This window comes from Dermacentor albipictus, chromosome 1 (assembly GCF_038994185.2).
Source record: "Dermacentor albipictus isolate Rhodes 1998 colony chromosome 1, USDA_Dalb.pri_finalv2, whole genome shotgun sequence".
Taxonomy (NCBI): Eukaryota; Metazoa; Arthropoda; class Arachnida; order Ixodida; family Ixodidae; genus Dermacentor; species Dermacentor albipictus.
This window is the reverse complement of record NC_091821.1, coordinates 22,313,218-22,340,001: the sequence shown is the minus strand read 5'-3', so window position 1 is coordinate 22,340,001 and position 26,784 is coordinate 22,313,218. Positions and strand designations below refer to the sequence as shown.

General features: G+C 46.9%; 1 protein-coding gene and 1 long non-coding RNA gene across 2 annotated transcripts in view; both read right to left on the bottom strand.

Annotated features, from left to right (window-relative positions):
* The window catches only part of Pde11 (Phosphodiesterase 11), a 640,803-nt gene that overhangs the window by 497,774 nt on the left and 116,245 nt on the right, over positions 1-26,784 (bottom strand). The window lies entirely within an intron of this gene.
* Positions 5,808-7,176, bottom strand: LOC135920478 (uncharacterized). The gene is made up of 2 exons (XR_010570264.2): positions 6,672-7,176; positions 5,808-6,088 (listed from the first exon to the last, which is right to left on the bottom strand). It is a non-coding gene; the product is annotated as an uncharacterized lncRNA (long non-coding RNA).

Here is a 26,784-nt window from a genome sequence, read left to right as displayed (position 1 = left end):
CGCCGGCCGGAAATGGAGCAACGCGGAAAACGCAACGAAGTGGGGCTGGCGATGGCGCCGCCGCTCTGCCACGACGCGTAAACGAAGCTCGTATGCGCGCTGCCTTGAAAAAAAAAAAGGAAAGAAAACTGTTTTCACTCCTCTTCCTACCGTGGCTACGTTTCTCTTCCTTTATCGCGAGCACTTATCTGTCCTTTCGCTGCCGCCGTCGCTGCCTCCATAGACGACCAGCAGTGCAGTGTAGACGCGTCCGCCGAGACAAATCAGAAGCAAAAAAAAAAAAAGAAAGAAAGCAAATGAAGGTACTCGGCTTCTCCAAGACACTCGCCAACACCGTGAAAGAAGGCTTCGGAAAGCGAAACTTGCTGAGTTGCAGTTTGGTATGTGTCCTGAGCGGCTGCAACAGCCGGAGTGCTGATGCAGATCAGAAAAAGAAATAATGCAGCTGATTATGATATCATCTGAATCCAACAGCGGTAGCCCCCCCCCCCCCCCTCAAAGCCTCAGAAGCGAACGCAGTTTATTAACTTTAATGCATCGTGAGACAAGCCCAAGTTTAACTTGAGCCTATTTTCACTTTGCGCACACCACAAACACACAACGCTATGTATACAAGGCGTAAATTCGCAAATGCTTGTGTTGCAATCCTCTCGCAATTCTGACTCGGAGAACGGCAAACAGAAACCAGCCGCTATCCATTACACCTCGCGCTTTTCTGAACGTTGACGAGAAGAACCCAGCAGCTAACGTCCCTGATTCTGCCTGATATTGGAGCACTGAACGAGGGCGCAAGGCGTAATTTCGTGTTTTAACCCGCCGCGGTAGCCCCGTGGCTATGGCGTTCCGCTTCCGAGCTCGAGGGCGCCGGTTCGATCCCCACCGCGGCGGTTGCATTTCGGTGGGGGGCGAAGTGCAAAAAACGCTCGTGTACTTGAATTATGGCGCACGTTAAACACGACCAAATGGTCATAATTATAATCCGCTTCCCCCCACTTCGACCTGCCTCATAATCAGATCGTGGTTTCGGCACTGTAACCCCCATAGCGTAATTTTAGGCAGAATTGGAACATTTTTGCTCATTCTAGAGGTATATCGCTACTCTAAGAAAAGGAAAGAAAAACATAGATCGGGCCGCAGGTTGTCATGCTTCCGCAGATCACGCTGGCACAGAGATCGCTTATTACTCGTATGTGAACTGGTTTACGGAAATTCTTGATGCTCGCTTGTTCTTAACGAGAGCAACTTTCATTACATTGTTAAGAACACACTTTTAGCATCCTTGTTATTGAGTTAAGGAACTTCTAGACAAGCGTAACTGCATGGACGCGAGGACATACCGTGACGCCGCCTAGTGCCAGCGCCTGAATGACGTGAGAAGTAGGATCACGTGCCAGAGCGTCTGCTTCGGCGCCGTCACGCGTGGTTCATTTTTCGTCGCACCGCCACGAAGTTCAGGTCGGTTTAGAGGTATTGCGCAGGCGCGCTTGTCTTTTCTTTCTTTCTTTTTTTCTGATTTTGAAGCTTCATATGCATGGTGTACGATAATATCCGGTGTTTCTCAGTGCCAACTTCGGTCAGATTTTGCTCTAATTACTATCGCAGAAATCGAAAGTACGGTGGCTTCCACAGAAGCGTGAACGAGCTCAGCCGTTGCGATATTTACGCCTTTTTTTACGCACTCGATATGTCTTAATCACCTGCTGTGTTCTAAATCAGAACACACATTTTTTTTCATTTGGTTATGGTAAATTACCTCTCTCACGCGCTTGCGCACGAGTCTGCCAATTGAATGAATTGAACACCCACTAATGTGACCTTATTGTAGTATTATCCTCTAGTTCTAAGCTGCGGTTTAGGAGCAATGAAACATACACGACGATCGTAACAGCGTGGGTATCGTTCTGCTACGATAGGAGCTCTGCTGTATACTTTGACAAGCGTTCAAAGTGTTAGCTGCAGATTACATTGTGTTACTACTTGGTTCGGTGGATGAGGTTTCCACCTATGAATAAAATAGTTTTGGTTAGTAAAAACGGCACACCTTCCAGTGTGAACTATACTTGTCCAGTAAGGTGACCGTTTACGAACTGCGCGAGCGTCCTAAGCAGTGGTAGGTTCTGGATTACAGATATCTCTGTTATATATTGTGGCACGACAAGTGACCGATGTCACGTATGAAGTCATCCCCGCCGATCGCTCAGCGTCATCATCAGCTGCAAGTGACATCGTTCACGTGGCAAGACTAAAACCATGCCACACACCTTTCACCACGGATGTGTAAATTAAGCACCGGGACGGTGCTTCTACAGCCGGAGGTGGTGCTACGGAACAGCCACCATAGTGTGGCTGCACTGAGGAGGACGAAGACGACGTGTGTGCCCGGTTTGATATAGCGTCGCCATTTTGGCTCCGTGAGCTTACCTGTAAATAACTTGTAAATAGTATTCGGCTTCAGCTTCACGTAACAATGTAGCGCATGGTCTTAAGAATGGCCAGCGGCCGTGCAGGATTGCCAGCCACTTACGACAATGACGGCAACCTCCCGGCGCTGTTAAGAATGGCCAGCTGCAGTGCAAGATTGCCACCCGCTTACGACTATGACGGTCAACATACCGGGAGCTTCGCCGCGAACTTCTAGCCACAGCGTTACTAAATCGACTTTGTGACGGAATGAGTTCGGCGGGCCAACTATTGTTCCCAAACTCCCCAACGCGCTACCCGGAACGGCTCCGAGTTCTACGGGGCCCCTCTGACGTCGGCTCCGGACATTGGAACGTGTGTGCCTTTGTGTGCGTAGGCCGTCCTGCGGGAGGCGGCTAGTTTTGCGACGACGAAACGAACGTTCGCCGCCTTGTATCGCCGGCGGACCGAGTGTTTAAAAACTGCTGTTGTGCGGATGCTCGACACACTTCTCTTGAGCAGTCATGTTGGACTGACACTCTCTCTCAAATAGTCATGTTAGAGTGATATAAATATTGTAAATAAACCCATGTTCCTCGATCTCGATGAGAAGCAGTCCTTCCCTTCATCAACGTCCTCAGCGTGGATAAGTTGGACGACGGCATGGGCCAGCTACCTTCTAATTCATGCCGGACTCCAATCTTGACAACGGATCACGAGCGACGGGATTGAGCCCCCAACCCTGACAATGGTCCGAGCATGCGGCATCAACGTTTACACATGTATAAACGTTGTGGGGCGTGACTATACGAGCTCGTATTGCGGCATTAGCCCGTTTTCTCCTTCTTTTTCGAGAAAGAGGATGACAACCGAAATTTTTTTTCGGTTCTGTTCGTTCCATTCTACACTCTAAGAACAGTTTACACCCTTTGGCTTGCCCCTTCTGCCACACAAAAATAATCGTCATCTGCCTTCATGCGTTTCCTTTCTTTATCGCTGCAAGCCCGGAACTTTCCAGTGACGAACGGCACGCGCGTTATCAGAAGAGGCACTCCAAAGGGTGTAAACTGTTCTATGCTGATAACGCGCGTGCCGTTCGTTACTGGAAAGTTCCGGGCTCGCAGCGATAAAGAAAGGAAACGCATCAAGGCAGATGACGATTATTTTTGTGTGGCAGAAGGGGCAAGCCAAAGGGTATAAACTGTTCTTAGAGTGTATACTAAGTACTCACACGTATTACGGAAATGTTGTCCTCAAAAATAGCCATCGCATTCTTTTTATGCGATCGCTCTCATACATTATGGCTTTACAGGACAAAAAAGCAATGCCGAATCACATAGCTCATATATGTATCATGCTGGTTCACCAACCGCAGTGATCGGTGTGTTGAGCAGCGCCATCGGCCTCATGCAGGAAGCCTAGCGTAGACATGTACTGATTTCAGGCCTACTAGATTTGATATGCGTGAGAACGATGCCGGTGTATTTGATAGCGCCTGCCGCTTAGATGTTTCGTAGTTGCCTTAGGTTGGCCGCATAGACGAGCTTGCGCTCTTAAGATTCATGTTTTTAGTGCCTACGTCATGCGATCAGATAGTGCGCAGATTTACCGTTTCATGCTGGTAATACAGAGACACCGGTTCTATTCGTTGAATTAAAACCGATATAGGCAAAAGGTTCACAACACGTACACACACCGCGGCTGATAACGCTGAAAATGCACGTCACAGGTTTGCGCCCCCAAGAGATATTAGAGAGTTTTAGCTTGCGCGTTTTTACGGCCAGCGGAGCGGAGCGGACGAGCGCAGACGCCACTGCGCATGCGCACGTCGCTGGGCCGGCCAGCGTTTTTACGGAGCGCAGCTTACGCCCGCTGGGAAGCCCTCTCCAGCGGAGCGATAGGCAGCGCGCGAGCGTGCGTAAAAGCGCGCGGGCGTGTATGGGTATTCAAGATGGCAGCCGTCAACACAAGCGCCGGCGCTGCTGCGTTGTCGACGGCGACCGCTGCTCAGGCCCGTTTAGAAGTTTAACCAAATAACTAACTAAAAACACATAACCTACCTTTATTAAACAGTTTCAGCGCATTATTAGCAGGTTTAATTGATATTCTTTTCACTATAACTCGAATTGTGACCAATAGGTGGAGCAGCAGAGCAAGTGACTCTACTCCGCTCGAAAAGACGGGCGATCCGCCCGGCTAAAACTATTTTCTCGCGCGCCTCTCCGCTGGTGTATTCGCTCGCCCGCTCCGCCCCGCTGGCCGTAAAAACGCTCAAGCTAAAACTCTCTATTTCTGCGTACTATGCATCGGTAAAGGTGCATTCACACGACCGGACGGAGGAGGAATTTTCGCAGCGGATCGCGCATCACGTGACGCGCGCGTCATCAAAACTTGCCGCCCTCGCCTTGTCCGGCCTCCTCCGCTCGCGGTCCGGATTGAAAATGCTCGCCGGTATTTCCATCCGTCCGTTCGGAGGTCGTCTGGCCTCAATTTAACGTAGTCAGCGTCAAATCTGCCAACATTGGACGGGTTGGCGTGGCTACGATGGCGTGTTGTCGGCTTGATGCATCCGTGGCTTGATGCCACGTGTGTTTTTGTTGTGCAGGAGTCACCGCATGTGCTTTTGTTGTGGTGCAGCGGGAAAGGCGAGTCGTGGTTGCGCGCGCATTTCTATTTAGACCGCGCAGCCTGCGTGACCTCAACATGAGTGAGGTGCACAAGAAAATGCTAAGTGACGAAGCAACCGGTACTTTTTTTGCTCTTTTTGATGGATTCGCAGCGCTATTGAATGTAGAGCTCACCGCTTATGCAAGCGCGCAGCTGCGTAACAGGCTATGGCAAGAGATCGCTCTCGAAATGGCTCAGCGGCATGCAGGATCAGCACCTTACTCTGTCGGCGTGTATTATTAGCTATAACGTCATTTCTGGGATAATGACGTGCTGCGTAATCAAAAAATAAAGAAAGAGAGAGGGCAGGGCGCTCTGTCATTTCTGCGCTCAGCCCTGTCTCTTTTTTTTTTCTTTTGTGGTCAGCAGCATGTTACCAGTTCAATATGAACCATGTAGCCGAAACATTTACTTCATTTTTGGGAATGCTCTTCTAGATTTGACCCATTGTTTTCTTCATCTGATTGAACCTCTGCAGAGTTTCTAAAAACGGTTTTCGCGAACAAACGCCGCACCTTCAGGAATTTTCACCCAGAGGAAAAGCATCATCTCCTACAATAACCGGGGGCATTTGAAGATCCGGCGAACTTGCCACTTTTACGGTTTTGGGCCGTCCCGCATTTTATTTCATCAATTGCTTTTCGCAGAGGTGTTGACTGCCAAATTCCGCCATCACCTTGTGAACCAGGGGCGCCAATGTCCAAATAGCGAAACCTATAGTTCGCATCAACAAGCGCAAATAGCACTATGCTGAAGGTTTTATTGTAGTTGAAATACAAAGAGCCTGAATATTTGGCTTGATGATGCACACATGTTTTCCATCTATAGCACCAATACAATTGGGGAACTGCCACTTTTCTTTGATGTCTTGCATGGCTCTAGACCACTCTCCGTCAGTCTTGGGGGTCTTCAAGAATTCGTCTTTCAGCTCCAGGCAGATTGCCACACATGTCTCTTTTATGAGCTGGTTGACAGTTGAGTGTCCTCCCTGAACTGTCAGCTTAAGAGTAGTGCGTTTCTCCTATTAAAAAAAGAAAAACAAGAAATTGTTGGTTACGCTAAAAATTAACAAAGAAAGACAGAACTCCGCATTCGAATAAAATATGCACATCTGATATTCACACTGGAATCTGTGTAAAGCGGATCTCTTATAAAGCGGCTATTTTCATGCTATAAAACTAAATTTCATACACACAGTTGCCTTTATTTCACCATATTTCCAACATTCTTATGCAACATGTTTATACGATGTTCATGCGCCGTAGCATTTGCTATATCTACGCCGAAATACACGAACTGTTCATTGCGAGAGGTAAGGGCAGTCACGTCACAACGAAGATGTGTTTGTCATTGTACACACTGCATAGAGATGTAGGGCGCTAAAGAGTGGGTTGGTTCTTTTTTTTGTTGTTTTATTCCTGCGTCCGCGGGCTAACGGAAATAAGTGCACGCGCACATTACACGCGACGTGAAGCGCGCACTTCCCAAGAGAGCGGCAGCAGTCACAGTCGAGAAAGCTAGGGGATGCCTTCGCTTTAAAAGTCAGCGCGCCTCATAAAAAGTGACACTTGATACTTGAAATTGAAGCGAACACTAGTGCTTACCTGCGGCGAGAAAGCGAAGAGTGATTTGAAGCCGTGTCTTCGCTGGCACAGATGGTCTCACGATGGTTTCTTGCCGCTCGATTGTATGTTGAACGGGGGCCAGAAGTTCGAAAAACTGCGTGCTGCTGACGCGCAGTAGGCGCTTGTATTCGTGCGGATCACACTCTAGCAGATCTTCACAAAGCAAGCTCTGAACACAAAGCGTATTCTTCGACATCCGTGGTTTCTTCAAGCATAATCGTTTTCTTTTTACAGCCTACACCTAGCTGTCTTCACTCACTTCGAGTAGAACAGCCAACGCGGACAAACGCCGCCTCCGATAGCTGTCTATCTTGGAATGCGCACTCGTACCCAGCAGTTTGGCAACGTGCGTGGCGTTGGCGTCGAGAATAAGCACGCGGATTCCGCAAACGGTGCTCCGGCTGTGTGAATGCGACCTAACTCGGCTGCGCCGGATTCAAGTGATGACGTCACTATTTGTCCGCGGAGCAGGCGGGATTTTGCCCTCCCGTGTGTATCCACCTTAAGATGCATAGAAAGGCTTCCCTGACGATCTTATGTGAACGGACATTGAGTAAATTTCACAGAGTACGATTTAAAACATATAGAAATCGTTCCGCAGCACGCGACAGCAATACTATCAAGCAGCGCCGCGCTGGATCGCCCAAGTGCAGCACTCGCTTATGCTAAGATATGTAGCAGCTGGGAAACATACAAAGTGTTAAGCAGCTATGGGTACCTGCACCGCAAGTTTTAGCCGATAATGGGGACCTATTTAGTCGCACGTATAGACCTACTCATCGGGCGAGGAGGAAAGGCTCTCCCTTTTCTCCTCGCCCGATCAGAAGGTCTATGCGTGCGACTAAATAGGTCCCCATTATCGGCTAAAACTTGCAGCGCAGGCACCCATAGCTGCTTAACACGTTGTATGTTTCCCAGCTGCTACATATCTTAGCATAAGCGAGTGCTGCATCACGGCGCTTGCGTGCTAGTTAGAGCTCTGTTTTCTCAACAGTAACATAGTTGCTGCGCTTTGATAGATGGCAGAAACTACGGAGAGGTCGCCACTTATACGAGAAAGAAATTGTAGCGTTTGCCAGGAAGCACGTTCCCTAGCATATTGATGCTTTTAGTTGCCATCATCTCTGCATTTCAACAATGTTTCAGTGTACTGTGCCCCCTTCTTGGACGAACTAATGTCAGGAAGTAGCCTTGCGCAGCATTTTACGGCAAAGGCACTGGGACAAGTTCTTTTGCAGCCTACTGAATAAAAAGGCGTCCACATACGTTGCCACTAGGAAGCTGAGCATATCACCTGCGTCAGCTGAAATCATAATCGTAATATGGCGTCTCCTGCCACTGTTGCGTTCTCCAGGGTAGCGTACCTCACCGCTGCCGACCAGTTGCTGCGACGCCCGTTTTTCGAAGCTCGACCGACGTTACTACTGGGTAGCGTGGCGTTGTCGGTGGGCTGCAGGCATCCGGTAGACCATGGCGACAAGGCAAGGACGAGACGACTTCTAGTGCGAAACTTGCACGGCTTATTCAATGGTTGGTGAAATATAAGAAGAAAAGAATGAAGTGAAAAAATAAATTGCAGGACCCTTTAAATAGGCCTACTAAGGTCGTAGGCGGGATCTTGCTCACGTCAACATCACGTGACAGGCACTGAGTCTGGTTGTGAATGAGCAGCTGATCACTCCTCCCCGATGAGCTTGCACGGCCCCGCCTCCGCAGGTGGCAACCCTGGTGCCTGGTCGGGGATGGGGCTGCTGATCCATGTTTCCAGGTGGTACGGGCTTGTTTCCTCTGGTGGCAACCCGTGGGGCCTGTTTGGTTCGCGAAAAGTCTTGACAGTTCGTGGAAGGGGTGTCTGGTTGTGGATGGGCGATTGATCCATTCTCCCAGTTGATGTTGTAAGTTCTCGTCGTGGCTTGATCCTTTCTTCTAGGCGACGTTGATTTGCGGAAGTTCTCCTGTAGAGCTTGATAGTTCGTGGAAGGGGTCCCTGTAAAGTCGCACACACACACACACACACACACACACACACACACACACACACACACACACACACACACAAAGGGGCCTGTAAGCAGTGCGCGGCGCCAGCCAGACCGGCAACCCCTCGAGACAACCACAACAAATTGGGAATTGACCCTTCGTTTCGATGAGGCATGGTGGCCGAGTATCCTTATTGCAGGGGGTGCTACACGCCAACAGTAACAGCATCTCCGGTGGGGCAGGAAGCTCCCGACGTGGCGTAGGGGCTAGCAGCCACAGGGCGAGAGATCGGCGGTTCAGTAGCAAAATTACCCTCAGAGATGACGATCCCTTGGTTCGTAGCTAGTAGATTCCTGGTAGTCGTTCATCAGTCCTCGTGGCGCTCTTGTGTCTTTTCTCCCTGGTCCGGTCCGGTGAAACTGGACTTGCAAACAAGCCTCGCAATCTTTCGTCTCCTGTTTGGGCAAGCAATCACTCCAGAACAGTGCCGGACCCACAACCACAAAGTAAGCGAGTACAAGGCCACACTCCCCCAAGACACACTAGGCTTTACAAAAAAAAAAAAGAAAACCCGCTACACCTTTCCCATTCCTTACGCGCGTCCTTCCCCCCTGAACACTAAAAACAGCCATTTCTTGAAAGCGTTAAGACGTGGTTGATAAAATCAGCTAACAATCAACTATACCTTCGCGACAATAAAAAAAAACGTATGAAAAAATATAAAAACGTAAAAATGCCACGGAAACCCGAGTGAGCATGGGCCTTTCGCTATTCCAGGGGCGACGACTGAGACCGTCGGCATTGCCGTTAAGCTTACCCTTCTTGTAGCGAATATCGAAGGTGTACTGTTGAAGAGACAAGCTCGAGCGCAAAAGACGGCCGTTTTTCGTAGACGTGGACTGCAGCTATGTCAGGGGACAGCGGTCAGTCTCTATGGTGAATCTTGAACCAGCGATATAGCACGCTAGCTTCTGCACCGCCCATACTACGCAGGCGCATTCCTTTTCTGATGGACTGTGTGCTTCCTCACGAACTGGAAGCTTTCCACTGGCGTACAGTACAAGGTGCCCGTCTGCGTTATTACTCTTTTGACGCCCCCCCATACACCGGTCGCTGGTATCACACTGAAGAATTAATGACTTAGAGTAGTCGAGCGCGTTCAACACTGGCTGACTCGTTAGTGCTTTCTTCAGTATACTAAAAGCCTTTTCTTTTGCGTCATCCCACTTTACCGTTTGTGGTTCTGTTTTTCTGAGAGCATCTGTTAAAGAACTGGCAATCTCGGAATCACGGGGGATATATCTTTGGTAATAACCTGCCAAGCCAAGGCATCACCAGATGTCCCGCTTGGTGCGTGGTTACGGGAAGTTGTCTATTGCAGCCAGTTTAACCTCGGAAGACCGACGATGGCCTTGCCCTATTACATGACCTAGATAAGCTACCTCCGCGCGCCCTAATTGGCATTTGGGAGCCTTAACAGTTAAGTTGGCCTCTCGTAGACGGCACAACACGGTTCGCAGGTGTTGCATATCGTCCACTCATGATGAAGAAAAGATTGCTATGTCATCGACACACGGAATTGCAAAGTCCTCCATTCCCCGTAGCACCTGGTCCATAAGGCTAGAGAAACAATAGGGAGCATTCTTCAATCCAAAGCTCAGGACTTTCGGCAGAAAGGTTCCCACCGGGGAAATAAACGGCGCAAGCCTGCTTGCCCTCTCGGTCAACGGAACCTGCCAGTACCCTCTGACTAAATCAAGCGTAGAGATGAAATTAGCACTGCTCACTTTCTCAAGCCTTTCCTCGATATGCGGTATTGGATAAGTCTGGTCCTTCGTGATTAAATTGAGCCTGCGGTAGTCGATACATGGCCGCGGCTCTTTTCCTGGGACCTCAACCAACATAAGAGGTGAGGTATAATCACTCTCTCCTGGCTCGATTACACCTAGCTCTAACATCTTGTTTATTTCAGCGGTCATGACTTCACGTTGACGAGGTGAAACGCGATAAGCTTTCGAACGAACTGCGTCCGATGAGGTTAACTCGATTTCGTGAACGATCGCGGCGGTCCTGCCAGGTGTGTCTGAATATATGTCTTTAAAGGAGTACTGACACAAAAATTTGAAGTCGAGATAACTTGTGAGATCGGTTTAGTGGGTCACACACACATCGTGTGTAATATATCAGCGGCGAATATCGCTTAGAACATGTTTAAAATCAATTTTAAAGTACGTGCGCGCAGCCAATCGTAAAACAGAGCACCTCGCGACATTGACATCACCCGGGTCTGTAAATAGCCAAGAAAACGCTACGTCATGTGGCCACGTCACGAATTTTCGTTGGCTACCATGCGGCTTATTCGGGACACACGGTGCGTGCATCCGAAAGATTGAGCGGCGCGTAAGCTCCGCCCAGATCCAGCCCTCCAGCTTGACTTCAGAGCCACGTCGAGAAACGCAATATAAACAACTCTCCACAACACTGCGTCGCTTTACGTGAACACTGCCAATAACGTTATGCCCCTGCGAGTGACAGAACACTTCACGACGGCGCGTCGTCCACTGACGACTCCGCTAACAGCCAGCGATAGAGCGGGTAGGCCTAGCTAGGCAGACGCCGCGGCCGACGGCGCTTACGATCCAACCCGAGCTCGTCGAAGAGCGCTTATGTTTGCCAAAAGAATTAACACTGTACACTTAGGTCGCCCGTAATTAAATACAATTGGTTTACTCGACGCAGTCGTTGCGAAGGGCAAACGTGCAAGCAAAGCGAGCAGCCTCGCTCAAGCCTGTTTCACATGATGCGATTTTCGTCGCACCGGAAGTGCGATTTCCGTCGTTTGCGATGAAAATCGCAGTCGCAGTGCCGACCCCCCGATTTTCGGCTGCGACCAACCGGTTGGTCGCACAGTCGCACCGTCGCACCGATCGCTGCGATTTTCCGTCGAAATTGCGCGGAGAGCTGCCAAAGGAGCTATTTCGCTGGTTTGTTTTGGAAAATGGCGTCTCGATCGACATGCGCGGAGACGTGGATCGTCGAATTCGGTACGTACGCGAAGGGACAATAAAAAACTTGTACCGCAGATTGCATTCTCCGATTTCTATGCGTTTGTTGACACTCTGCACAGCAAATGAAGTGCATTTTCACGTTTGCTTCGTACGCCTTTGCGAGTTGTCAGTGCTAGGAGGTGTTCGATCCCCAGCAGACGACGAGGTCGCTACAATGTTTTGTTGAGTAGCATGCAAAAATCGCGCTTACGGAACAGCTTGAATTATTTCAACCTCGGCAAGGGCAAATGACAATACAGCAAAGTACCCGAAGTTTCAACGTTGCGCTGAACGCGGTACCGTTCAGTCGCATTTTCTTGTCGGTTTTCAAGCACGAATTTCCCGATGCATCTTGAAAGCTTATCTTGCCTCTTATTAAATTTGACAGAGCAAAAGCGTAGGCTATCGTAATGAATTTGCTACGATAGCATTAAATCCGTGGCTTGAATAAAATATTACATGCACGTTTGGTTGCACCTCTTCGCTAGAGAATTTTTTTTTCTTGCACCTTACTGCATCTGTATGAACACTTGCTCTGCAAGGTAACTAACTGCACAGCTAGTAGATTAAGTAAATACAGTGACAACGTACCCTCCTGCACAATTATGTAGAACTCGTGCAAAAATGCGAAAAGCAGGCAAACGCCCTGTTCTTGTGTGGATAAAACAGTATAAAACGACACGCTGAAGAAAAGTAAATCTAAACTGTGCAGTGAAGTCAGCCAGTACAAGCAGTTCTTGCACGTTCACAGCTGATCAAGTGTGCAGAAACATTCATGCCTTACATGTTTCTAGTAAGTTTCTAATAAGTTTGTGATCACATATATTAGTGTGTAAACCCATATAACGATATGCGCTGCGATTACTATCTTTGTAAGTAATGAAATACCATGCTACTTGCAAGAACATATATCACCTGAGGATTTTAGAACAAATTTCTGCATTTCAACTATACACAATATGTGGTTTATTCAATAAAAGAACACAAACTGGGCTTTTTTGCAATGACAAACTTATTCCAAACTTTACTTACATACAGGCAAGAAAAAAAATTATAGACAGAAATATTGTTCTTCAATTTGTTCACCTGCCACTGTGGCTATAGCATTCTGCTGCTAACACAAGGCGAGGGATTGATTTGCCAGCCATGGAAGTCGCATTTCGATGGGAGTCATAGGTGCGAAAAAAAGCTCTTGCACTTAGATTTAGTTCATCACCTTTTATTGAACCCTTACACTTCAAAATGCTATTGCACGGGGGGCATGCTTATGCAAAATCTAACACCAATAGAAAGCAAAGCGCAGAATTGTAAAACAACCATCTTTCGTGATAATTCAAGTGTGTAAATATTCATTGCATCAATATGTATTGTTCAACAGCACTGCACAAGTAAGCATGATCAGGTATAGCAAGTACTCTGTCAAGAAGCTGGTTATACAGATGTATAAATGTCAAGGCATGAATGCTCATACTACGTCGCACACATAGCACAAAGAAAACCTTTTTCAAGAGTTGTCCCTTCGGGCAGATATGAGTGGGCCATAAGCAGCAGAAACTTTATGGCAGGACATTGTGTAATACCGCTTATGAAAAAATGAACAGAGTGAAGAGGCTTTTAACCCTTTATTGACGAGTGTTGCCTACAGGCAACACACCAAAAAAGAATTTTTTTCTTGTCGAGTTTAAGTATCGAGTACGAAGTTTCTAGCTAAATGTCTTCGGCCAACACTGAATGACAAGCAGCAAGCGTTGTTGGTTGTCAATTTGTTGGTTTAGAGCAGGAACACTGGACGAGGAAGAAGAAGTTTGGCACGTGACTCACTGTCTTGTGCAAGCAAGTTCAGAGGAGACAGGCCAATGCAACGTATGCAGCTGCATTGGTGTCGCACATCTGATGTAAAGCAAATGAAATGGGCACCTCTGGTTCACATATGATAAGAGCTGTCTATACAAATGGAAAATAAAGCTAGGTGGCTTCAATGGGGTGAAGCCCACTTCCAGTTTCCTGCCTGGGGTTTTCCCTCTATTGCTGAAAAATTTCTGCAAAATATTTTTTCTTTTTGTTGATTATGCTTACTCTTGACGTGTTTTGCATATTTAGATAGAACAATAAACATGTTTTCTCGGTATTTATATGTCTCGTCATTAAAGGGTTAACAGCAGTACCTCATGCTGCTCTAATAAGAGGAACGATGTGCAAAAACATTTCTGGTAGAACACTTAAACTAACTTTCTGAAAGACAGAAAATTCCAGGTGAGAGTTGGAGGTACGTTTAGCCCACACACACCAACAACACGGGCACACTACAAGAAACACTACAGCCTATGGTGTATTACAGTCTGTGGGAAAGCTATCTTATACAGAAATCAAAAATGATGCAACAAGCCCTCGACAACACTGCAGACTTTCTTGGCTAGTCTGGCCTCTCGCTTTCTGATAAGTCAGCTCATATCGACGTCAGAAAAAAAGAAAGACTAGAATCAAGAACTACCCCAGATTGCACATAGTGATCCACATAGCTGGACAAATATGCCCGCAAGTCAACATCCACAAATCCTCAGCTAGTGTAAGCCCATGACGGCAGAGCCAGCATGTGGGTGAAACAATTATGCAATGCCTGGACGCAACTTCCACACCTGGTGAAAAGAATAATCTCGAAATAACGGGGGTGGGCGAGCGTATACTATAGAAAATCGCAGATGCTGTGCTTGTGTCCAAGGTGTGGTACGGTATGAGTTACCAACAGCACACAAAAAAGACAACTCATCGAATACAGGCATCGGGTAGTAATAACAGGTCTTTCCAACTGTACCATGCTTGAAGGCCTCTATGAGAAAGAGCTAACGAACAAGCACCTAGACAGAGTAGAGTTGCAGCCTGCAGCACAAATTCTTTGTCTCAAGAGCTCAGAACCTCGTCCCAAGATACTATGCCAGTTAGCATATGAGATGCAAACACCCCTCCCTTCAGAAAGGCAACCTCGGGAGTACGTGAAGTTGAAACACAACAGGCCCATACCGTGAAATATGGGGACAAACAATTAGGCCAGGAGATTATATGCAACTGCCAAACAAACACAGGAGGTTGCTAATCACGAAGATGCAAGCAAACATAAGGCACATATAGTACACTGATCTGGCAATAGCAGTGTAACAGTAGTATGACACTACATAAAACTAAACCCCATATAAGTGAGTACCATTTTAGGTCATCCTACACCTAGAAAAGCTGAACGGAAAGCAATCAAAGCAGCACTTGTAATGCAGATTACACCCTGCACAACACCCTGCATGGATTCACCAGAAACTGTCTGGGCCTGCACATCACACAAGATTGTCAGGAAAATCAAGAGATTAACACGCGACTTGCCAGCACATGGCCAGAAATTAAATTACAGGATACATAGCCATGCAGTTATTCCAGGACACAAGCAGGCTTATAAGCCTGACATAATAACTGAAAACTAGATGAGTTTGTGTGTATTCATTATTAACTAAAGTGCAACAGATAGACAACACACAAGAACGAAGCGCTCTGTGTGTTCACTTCGTTCCTGTTCGTTGCATTTCTGTTGCAGTATAGTTAATGAATTCATAAGGCTGCACAGGAGAAGAATGATACCTCTGCCCAAGGGCCCGATCCCGCATCCAAATCCACACGTGTGCACACATACACACACAAATGTTGCAAGAGTGCATAGCATGGAGCAGTATCAACAGGATGATACTAGATATGGATGAGGACTAACTTTCAACTGAGGTTCATTTGTAAAAATGTGGCGAGTTGTAAAAGGGCGATGAGCAAAACGAGAACAAGGTGAAAGCAGGAGCCAACGTTTCGACAAGTGGACTTGTCTTCTTCAAATTCCACGTGTGGAAACGTTGGCTCCTGCTTTCACCTTGTTATCATGTTGCTCATCGTCTTGAATTTCCGTCTCCTGCCTTCCCCGAATTTTCCCCAGAAAAAGAAAGACATCATTGAAGGATAGATAAAAATTGGTGCTTGATGCAGCCAAACATAAATAAATATGCTACAGAAAGAAAATAGAGAAAAATTCCAAGTGCAGGAAAAAATAATTACAATTGCCAATCCTGCATGCCAGCACCCTTCAAGAAACACTGTTGTTATTCCAATAGACAGACTGACAGTTTGCTTATGCAATGCAAGCACATTCTTCCAGTTCCATGCCATTGGGGAAAAAATCAGTTTCCTGGAAGGTAGCCACTTGCACACTTGGTCATCACTGTTTTTTTTCCCTGGACTTGAATATCTATACGTATTTTCCCCCTTTCCTGCTTTTATGTTTTGTTTCATCAAGCACTAGTCTTTATCAGGTTTTATTGCTGCACTACTTTGTGGTAACCTTTATAGATCACTGCACTTTCACAATAAACATTTTAATTAGAAGTTAGCATACCCTGTTCTTACTGCCTCACACTGTAAATTCTTGCTACATTGGCCAAATAAAAGATTTTATAAGGTATCATGAGGGCTATTAAAGTGACTTGCTGCAGTCTAAAAAAAAAAACGAATAGCCTGGCTGCAAATGGCACCAAAGAACACATAGGACAAACAAGAAAACCGTGATGATCTAACAATCAAAAGTTTAATGTACACACCGAGTAAATGCTCGCTGACAAGAAATAGACTGAACATACACAAAAAGGAGAAGCAAAAATTCATGTGCATTTCCTGACGGGAAATGCATCCCTTTTTAGCGGGGGCCGTGATGTCAAGATTAACCCAGCATTTTTAGATCTACAGCTTCCGTAATTTCTCTAGGCAGCCGATCTGCACAGAATGCTAGCTTCTTCCTCTACGATGCACGCTCAGATGTGGAGAGTGCATTGTAGAGGAAGAAGCTAGCATTCTGTGGAGATCGGCTGCCTAGAGAAATTATGGATGCTGTAGATGCAAATACACTGGGAGAATCTTGTGTCAGCATGGCCGCTGTTACACTTTCAGAGATGGATGCGTTTCCTGTTGGGATCTGTATGGTCACACATCAGATCTTGCTTCTGCTTTTTGTGTAAATTCGATTTATTGCTTGTCGACCAGCATTTACTTGGCATGGTCAATAAACTTTCATTTGTTAGAACACCTCATGAGATTATCTTGGTATCTAGCAGAAAGGTGTTCATTCTTTTTAGAGTGAAGCTGTATATGCCTAGGCGAAACACTCATGGTCCGATCACAAGAACCCTAGCGTAGGGGTATGAGCCATTGTTTCGGGGGTTGTGAGCCATTGTTCGTCTTACATGAGGGACGGAGACATTTCTTGTTGGGTAGACATAGAAATTGCTTATGCATTTAACACATAAACATTTATCTACGCATTATTCCAAGGAAGGGACACAGAGTGGGACGGGGTTAAGACAAGATCATGATGTCATAATTATCTTGCAGCAAAGGTGTGGCGGGCCAATGGCTACACCGATAGTGACGTCATTTCTCTCTAGCAGCAGAGCGCGCGTGCAGAAGTCTCTCTCAGACTTCCCTATAGGTTCAAAAATGTGTCCCTGTATTTAATTAAATGAAATGTGCAGCCCCGGTGTGTCACTTGGTAACTACAGTGCATAACTGAGTCATAAACATTATGATTAACGCATTACAAAACACAAATGCGTAACATAATTCAGAAAGACTTCGACGGACCACCTGGATTAACACAATGAACCGCTGCTCATTGCACTTTCGAAGATGGTGATCTTGCAAAGTGCAATGTGCGGCATTCCAAATAGACAATGTGATAAACCCAAGCCAAACATGTGCATAACCTCATTAAGAAACACAGACATAACCAATAATATAGAAAGACTTTAATAAGCCATTGGAATTAACCCAGTGATAAAAACCGGGGCTGCACATTTCAGCTTCGCTGGTTTACCGTCTGTACAGGGTGCATGGGCAGTAACTTTTTCTGTTATTGTTTGTTAAGTATTGTATAATGTGCCAGTAAAACACGTTGGGCTAGTTGGTGCAATGTAGTGGTACTGCTTTTTTTTGCTGTTTTTTTTCTTAATGTTGTGCCCTTCTTCCTTTTGTAACTTTTTTATTCCCCCTTGCATAATACTCCAACCTTGCAGCCTGCGAGGTATATAAATAAATAAGTACATAAGCACGTCATTCATTCATCTGCATACACCTCGCACCATTCCTTGCTCAACAAACGTCACTGTGTTGATGTCTCGCAGCGTGCATCTACATTAACTGCCGTTTGCGTTTCGGTATGGTTTGTGGACAGTGTAATGCATAAAGATTACATGACATTAAGGTTGTGACCTATGCGGTGCATAAGCAAACCTTGCAAAAGATGACAAGTTGGATTGTTGAAAATAAGACAAATGGTATATATCGCAGTTACTTTAACAGCATTTAATTGACCACTTGACAAAAACTTCACTTTGCATAGGTTCCAACACGTACACTGAATCTGCAGTTTTCTTTTTTGCTTATTAATGCAGTCGTTACTGCATGGCCACATTGTAGATTTGAAAACAAAGTGAAATAAATTTGTTTCTTGCAATATAACAATATGTGTAGATCACTGCGATTGTAACCCCAGAACTTAATACAAACATGCACACTATAGGACGCAGACAAATGTTCAGGACAAATTTCAGAATGTTTGCATTCTGATACATATGAAAGTGAACGGTTTCATTCCATGGCTGTCAATGAGAGGGAGAGAGAAAACTTAAAAGTGTTCGTGGAACAAAAACGCACTGATAAGCTTAGACATATAGTCATTGCTTAACACTTTCGAAATGAATAATTATAGCTTGCTATCGACATTGAAGCAGCCATTCGACAGCAAGAAGAGGAATCAGTTTTTCCAGCTCTGAACATTGAATTGCAGGAAATGCAAGCAGGCATAAAATTCTGACAATATAATGTATAGGAATACCAAATTGGAATAAACATTGAGGCTTGCATTTGTACTTTCTCTGCTGAGCAATCTAGTTTGAAATGACTCCCATAAGCATGTCGTAACAATGTTGATCTAATATAGGTTAAATGCATGACTAGCTTAAGAAATCTGGACGATTGCTATAAATTAGTGAAGAAACTATAATATCTAATAACATTAATAATATAATAATATTTATTTCCACAAAACAGGCTAACTGTGAGAGGCGTGCGAGGCTGAGCAGAAAGCTGAAAAATTCTACGGCAAGTGCGCCTGCCGTGGGCCTACGATCCTGCATTATGAATAGCGCGTATTGATATGGTCTTCTTGTTAGAAGTTCCGAGTATACTACCAGCGCGAGACACGGGACAACAAAGTGGACGAGAAGCGTGTCTTTTAGAATGCTATGTTACAACGTACAGGTTTCTACAAAAGTGACGGTAACTGCTCGAAACATTTGATGCGTCGGCTTTTGCGCCTTTAGAAATATTGAGAGGGGGCTCCCATATATATATTCGCAGCGCAAGCACGGCGATGGACGAACCAGGCTAGCGCTAAGGTTGAATTTCACAACACAATTTTCATTCCACGTCGTAATCACAAAGATCGTTTGAGGCTTCGTTCAGGGGCACACGCGGGCGTTCGGGTTGGTGCTTCTTGTTGCGTATGGCGTAAGAATATGGCTAGGAGCAGGCACCACATATGCGCAATGACAGGCAATATACACGCATCATTTCTCTAGACGCTGACGCCGAGCACGGGTAGCGCGAGGATCTTGTTGGGCTGACACGACAACTTCGTGGCAGCCGAATTCCGAATACTGCATATACGGTGAGGGGAGCTATATGAACTTGTCGATAGGTCATCTTGCAGATTGTTGCAGCACAGGCAGAACAAAACGGTCATAGAAGGTAGATAAGGCAACACACACCGCTGAACCACCTACGAACAGCTGTTTACGTGCGCGATGTCGCACTGAACTACAGAAACCGCCGTCGCGCACCCCAAGACAAATCTTAACTAACGTTTTTAAATGAGTAAACGTACATATTATTTGCTTATAATCAAAAGAAGTCAATAATATTATAGTGTAAACGTTTTATTCACTACAATAAATGAATTATGCAGCGTGTGCCACGAAACCTGGCACTAAGCAACCCTGGGCGTCGCACCAGTCGCATTGTTAAAATCGCAATCATGTGAAATGAGCCCTCTAAAAATCGCATTGCGATGCGTGCGACAGCACCGATTTTCGTCGTTGCAGTCGCAGCATGTGAAACAGCCTTCAGACGGTCGGTGTGTGCTGTCTGCCCGCGAAATGCCCTCGCGTCGCGTCTCCTGATCTCGCCAGTAGCTTAGTCCTAGTGTACTAGGCGTTGCTTTGAATAACAGGCACACGTCGAGATAATTTTACTGAACTGGTAACTACTTCGTGTCGGAAACAAACTGCAGCAGGCAAGGAAAAAAAAAAACACTGCGAGAAACCGGCCAGCCAGCGCCGCCTCCGTGGAGGGAACGTCACATGCCAGCCGCGCTGTCATTGGCTGCGGCCAGACGACGGTGCGGTTGTCGGACGCGTCGGACGATGAAAATCCCGGTTTGTCGCACGCCGGACGTCCGATCCGGCGCTTCGGCACGGCAAAACACCTCGATTCCGGCTGCCGTTCCGGCGCGTCGGACGCCGGATCGGACACCAAATCGGACCGTGTGTCTCCCGCTTCATCGTATGCCGCATGCCGGAGCATGCGGCGCCGCACGTCGGATCGGACGCCGAATCGTACCGTGTGTCTCCTGCAGTGCTCGCCGTCGCCGGCCGCAATATCCGAGTCGCTGCTCTCCAGTGGGTCAAATTGAAAGTGATTGGCCACGTCTAATACGGCGGCGACTCCCACATGCAGGAAATCGTCGCCGCTGGACGACGAAAACGAGGACGACGACGACGATGATGGCGAGGACATGGCAAACCACGTGCAGGCGTAGCAGACGACTAGCAACACGAAGCTCGCGTGCCGGCGCGCCGCACGCTGGCTGCGCGGCAGAGCATACGTCATGGCTTTTTGCGAACACGTGACCACTTTGTTTACACACCCGGTGAACTGTTTCGTTGCTCTCTGAAACCGAAACTGGGACTGGTCGCTACAAAAAAGACTGCAGATAATTACTTGTCGCGCTCTGAAGTAAATGAGGTCTCGTGCCGTGATTACTGGGTCATTAACTACTTATTAAAGCAGAAAAAACCACATGGATTTTTTTTGTGTCAGTACTCCTTTAAATTCAAAGACGAGCTCCCTCAGTTTGGCCCTTTGATTGAGATTCTACTCCGCCTGCTATACTAGCTTGTCAATGGTCTCGCGAATGTGTTTTGCCCCCGTTACTGACGTTAACTCCAGAAAGTCGAGAGGCATCTTCTCAGGTTGGTTAAGGGACATGTTCACAATGGCTTCCCTTTGCCGGTAGGGTTTGAGTAGATTGCTGTGGTACACTTGTGGTGTCCTTCGTTTTTTCGGTACCGTTATTACCTAGTTTGTTTCAGATAATTTCTGAATTATGTCAACCGGTCCTTCCCATTGAACCTCTAGTTTGTTTTTCAACGAGGGTTTCAGGATCATTACCTTTTCCCCCACTTCAAAGCGTTGCGTGCGAGCCGTCCTGTCATAGTAATACACAGCATTGCTTTGTGCCTTATGCATTTCCTGCTCAGAAATCATTGCGGCAGGGCTTACATTCAATAACTTTCTCCTGCATTGTGCCTCTCGAGACATTTCAGGCTCCGGCGCTTGCCTGACCGCTGTATTAGCTAGTGTACTTTCCGAAATATCCCCTATAGGGCTGTCCTGTTTGGTGCTGGTTGACGAATCCTCCGTCAAACTTGTTTCCTCCACCACTGGACATTCGTACACTGCCTTGGCCGCGAGCTCCCTTGCCTTGGAACGAGTTAGGGCTTGCACTGTTCCCTCACTAAACCCGATTTTCAAGCGTCGCAGTAAATCCTCGCATTTGTTAGAAAACAAATGCGGATACTGCGGCGGGAGATGTGCCGAGACGGCGGCTTGAGTGTCCAGTACTCCAAAAGGGCCTTCAATGCGAATCTTTGCCACAGGAAGACAAACACTGGAGGCCTCTACGGCTTGCCTTATCGAAGCACATACTCACGTGAACGGGCCTTCCTCTACGTGCGACGAATGCACCACGTCCATTGTGGCTGACTAGTCGCGAAGCACTCTACACGGTTTGCCGTTTACCACGAGGTCTCGAATGTACGGTTCTAGCAAGTTCAGATTTTCCTCGTTACTACTTAGTGACCTCAACACTAGTTTGGAATTTCGGCACCCCACGGAGATATGCCCAGTTTGCTGGCAGTTGTAGCAAACTATAGTGGTTTCTTTGCCTCGAAAGCTCTTTTCTTTTGCCTTTCTGCCCTCTGTTCGGGTGACTCTTGCCTTCCCTCGCTGTCCTCGTCACTATTTTTCACCGAATCTGACCTTTCCTTTGATTTATATTGACTCGACTTCGACCATCGCTCTGGCGTGTCGGGTCTGTATTGATTCACCTACTTCTGAGGAGCTTCGTTGCCTTCGAATGCACGGTGAGTTACGTACTCCTCAGAGAGATTGGCCGCTCCTGTTATAGTTTCCGCGCCTGGCCTATCCTGAACCCAATACTTGATGTTTACTGGCAGGCAGCGGTAGAATTGTTCTAAAGAAACGCACTGCATTGTGCATTGTCTTTTTGGCGTCGCCGAGTGCACCTTCTTCTCTGAGCCATTCTTTCAGGTTTACCTCCAAGATGTCTGCAAAATCTGAGTATGACTCACTTTTGGTCTTCTCGACCTCCCTGAATTTTCGCCTAAATGCTTCTGCTGATAATCTATACTTTTTAAGCAGATTCGCTTTGACTTCATCGAAGTCCCCTGCTTCTTCTTTCCCCATGCGGGCAATGACATCAGCTACCTCACGTGGCAGTAACGTAAGCAAGCGTTGCGGCCACGTGTTTCTCGCGAATTTTGCCTTCTCACACGTGCCCTCAAATTGCACCAGAATAAGACCTACGTCCCCTCCTACTGCGTAGGGTGTCATCAAGTCTGTCATTCTGCGCTCGCTTTCGCCTGCCTTTGAGCTAGGTCTTTCAGTATTTTGAGCTTTCAGGAGCTGAATCTCTAGGCGCTTCATTTCGAGGCCGCGCTCTTCTTTGCCATCACGTGCTGCCCGCTCACGCTCTTCCTCTTTCTCCGCAATGCTCTCTAGGCATTGCCCGGCTTTCTCTTTGGTTCGGCAATTTCGAGGCCCAACTCTCTGGCCAAGCTAAACAATTCCGGCTTGTTTAGTGCCTTCAAGTTCATGGCTGCCCTTAGTGCTGCTAACTCTTTACTCTATAACAACCTCGACGTACTCAAAACTTCCGTCAACGGTTAAAGAAACAATTACTGCTATGTACTTCCCCCCCAAAAAAAGCATACGTAAAGCCCAGTGATGTCTTAGTGAATAAAAGCCGTGCACACAACCTATGCAGTCATGAATCGTGACACCTTCCTTCCAAACGTTGTCACCAGGGCGAAGAGGAGACGATCTCGTAGCTGTCGTCCAAAGTTGGGTTTCCAGGGTAGCGTATTCCAATCGCTGCCAACCAGTTGGGGCGTTCTCCAGGGTAGCGTACCTCACCGCTACCTACTAGTTGTTGGGATGCCTGTTTTTCGAAGCTCGACCGACGTTACTATTGGGTAGCGTGGCGTTGTCGATGGGCTTCAGTGTCCCTCCAAAGTCGCACACACACAAAGAGGCCTGTAAGCACTGCAGGGTGCCAGCCAGACCGGCAACCCCTCGAGACAACCGCAAAAAATTGGGGATTCACCCTTCGTTGCGATGAGACATGGTGGTCGTGCATCCTTTTTGCACAGGGTGCTACACGCCAACCGTAGCACCATCAAAAATAATATAAAAAGAACGTATATACTAGTAAAGCGCAGAATCCTAAAGCCATACATTATTCAATTAGCGTACGGTTAGGGAAAGTGCTATAGAAATCTCGTTTAACGGATTCTCAAGTCACCCGAGAGATTTCTTCTGATAAACAGGAGTTTCGTTTACCGAGAAAGATGTGCAGGGGTGCAGCACTATATGTCATACGCCCTCTTAGTACTGTCACGAAAAATGTGAATGTTGCAGCTATCCTTAAAAACGAACTTCTTTGTGATTAGCGTTTAAAACTTTATTCGCAACCAGTACAGTCGCCTACCGATAATTCAGACTCAGCAGGGACCGCTTACAAATCCGAAATAACGTATTCCTCAGAAATTAAATCACCATTGTTTTCAAAGTGGCAACAAAACAACTGGGTAAGAAAGAAACGTTGCCAAACGTGTTGCTACATGCGCATTTGCATGCCACTTGGCCAGTCTGTACTTGGACAATCGCCGTGCTGTCGCTACAGACAGACGGAAGTATTTAATGCGTGCACTAAATCTGCATCTTCTGTCAACTTGAACAGAAGTCGGCGCCACTCCAGTAGCCGAATAATAGTGGGTTTTCTCGCAGGAGTGAGATTCCGACAAGTGCCTCGCTTCATTGTCTGCTTCGTGGGACGCAAACATAGAGGATGCATTCGGCGCTGTTCGAAGATGCTTAATTTTGAGCGACAAGAACTCGTAACAGTGGCCAAAAAAGTGGTCCGCAACTGCTTCGCTATTTAACGCGTAGAAGGAGAACGCTGGACGCTTCGGCACGTGCGACGCATCGTGAAAGAATGACTTTCTTCGGTAACAATGTGTGCTCAAAAAAAAAAATCAGATTCTGCTTTTATGAAAAATTAATTTAGAGGTTGATTCTGCAGCTCGGTTTATATAGAGATGCGAACATCTTGGTTCCAATTAACTGTAAAGCTTTCTTACATTGTTCAAATACAAAACCAACTAACTCTAAGCCTGCTGTTCTGTTTAACTGGCAACTCAATTTAAACGATTTCCGTTTACCGAGATTTTATATTACATAGGCATATTCCGGTTCCACAATAGAAACATCCCGGTGAGCTCCAACAAACACAGTACGAAACCACTTGGACAGTGCACTCGTTATGACTTAAAGAAAAGAAAAGATAAACGAAAAGCTCATTAATGTGATGCTACCCAACTTCGTCAAGGTCTAAACAAAAGTGTAAGTAGGCCAACTGGACCGAGAGCCTTCCTTTTACAGGAACAGCTTGAAGAGGGTGATTTTGTATGTGCTATACCTACAAAAAAAAATGAACAGCAGACTTCAATTATCATCATCAGCCTGTATTATGCACATCTGCAGGTCGAGAACCTCTCCTAGTGGCCTCCAATTGCTCCTGTCTTCCGCCTGCTGACTCTCATGCCTGCGAAATCTAGTTCCTTCACATCCCCAATCCCCTGCCGTCCTCCACTGCATTTCTCTTCCCTTAGCACTTGTTCTGTTGCATCTAGTAAACCACCGATAATCTGCTCTACGCATTACGCAGCCTGTCCAACACCATTGCTTCCTCTAATCTCACATAAGCTGACTTCCGCACGCGGTTGTAAACGCGTCTTAGATGCGATACATGCAGCTTACAGATTTTGGATCTGCAGGCGTCTATCTCGCTCATGAAGGCAGAACAGACAATCGAAACACAACCTAAGAAAGTGGAGCCTCCAGCAGCGCGGTACTGAACAGAGTATCAGACTTATATGATTGTTATGGGGCGCGACGGCATAGCTCATATGCATGTGAAACAGCCAGCGCCAGTTGCAAGCATGCGCGCGATAAGCCAGTTCCCAACAAAAGAAGTGCAGAATGTATATTGGCACGTGTCAATATACATTAGGGAGCCTCTCTGCATCCAAATATGTACTAAAGATTGAATTGCTTCGAACGCGTGCACGTGATGTAACTGTATGTTCATGACGTACACAAAAGCGTGCGAAGCTTCGTTAACAAAGTCAAGGTAAAACAGATAACCTGGCGCTCCTTTATTCTCATTTAGTAGACGTTGGAGAAAATTCAAGCGTGGGACATTTGTTTGTACTAGTCATACAGTCGTCGGATAGGGAGGGTTAACCTTCGCAGCAATATAGTTTCTGGCTGAATGTCTCTAGCGGATTCGTAAAGTTTAGTCGCTCGTATACAATCCAGGGCCTTTGGCATCAACGCATCTTATTAGTTCGCAACGTGAGCCGTGTACCGTGCCGCGTAATTTTGTCTCGTTCACTGCGAGCCGGTGCACGACAATACAAACGATGCGGGAATCGCTGTACTTTACCGCTTTTATCTAAGCAAATGCCTGAAAAGGACACAAGAAAACTGAAGAAAGCGCGAACTGCCGATGTGATGTAGGGAACAGTCATATTTTCGTTTTGTACTGTAGAAATTCGTTAAATTTGTCAGATTTCTAAATAATAAAGATTAATAAATAAAGACCTTCCTAATTTCAGCTGCTGGCGGAAAAAAGCAAAAAAAAGAAGCCTATAAGCACAACCGCTTTTAGAATAGGCTAAAGCGGTTGTCATCAACACCGCGAATCGCGTCGTAGTTTTCACGCGCTTCTTCAAACGACATCTCTCGTTGAGCCCACTTAAGAGGAACGACATTCAGGCACCGCCCTGCGAAAGGGGCGCAATGGACATTCGATGCACGTATACCTCACCCTTCTCGGAAGCTTTTGCCCGTCGCGCATTCGGTACCGGTGCGTACTTAACGTCACGAAAGTCCGCTGCGCGCTCCATGTCGCGCGAGATGAACACGATCCGCGGCGTGTCGCGCCACGCGCGCGTACCTGCGATCGCATCTTCTGCGAAAGCTTGGCCCGGTGAGCTCAACCCCCGCTCTAACGGGCGCTACCCGCACGGTTGGGTGCGATGACAGCGGCTCGGCACCAGGACCGGTACGTACCGCTCTTTGGCTGCCAGAATCAATGCGCACTTCTGGCGCAGAACACGCCGCAGAAGGCCCTCGATCATCCCGCGCTCCTCGCATATAGGTGCGATTGTAGGCGTGTGCAGTTTGCGCAACTTCATCGGTGGAACCAACGGATCATTAGAGAAAGCATCCAGTTAGACACGAGTTCTTCGATATGATATTCTTGCGAAAGGCAATGCAATGATGCACGCCTCGTGCACATCACCGGTCGCGCCATCTGTGGGTGTCCATAAAATGCACGCTCGGGA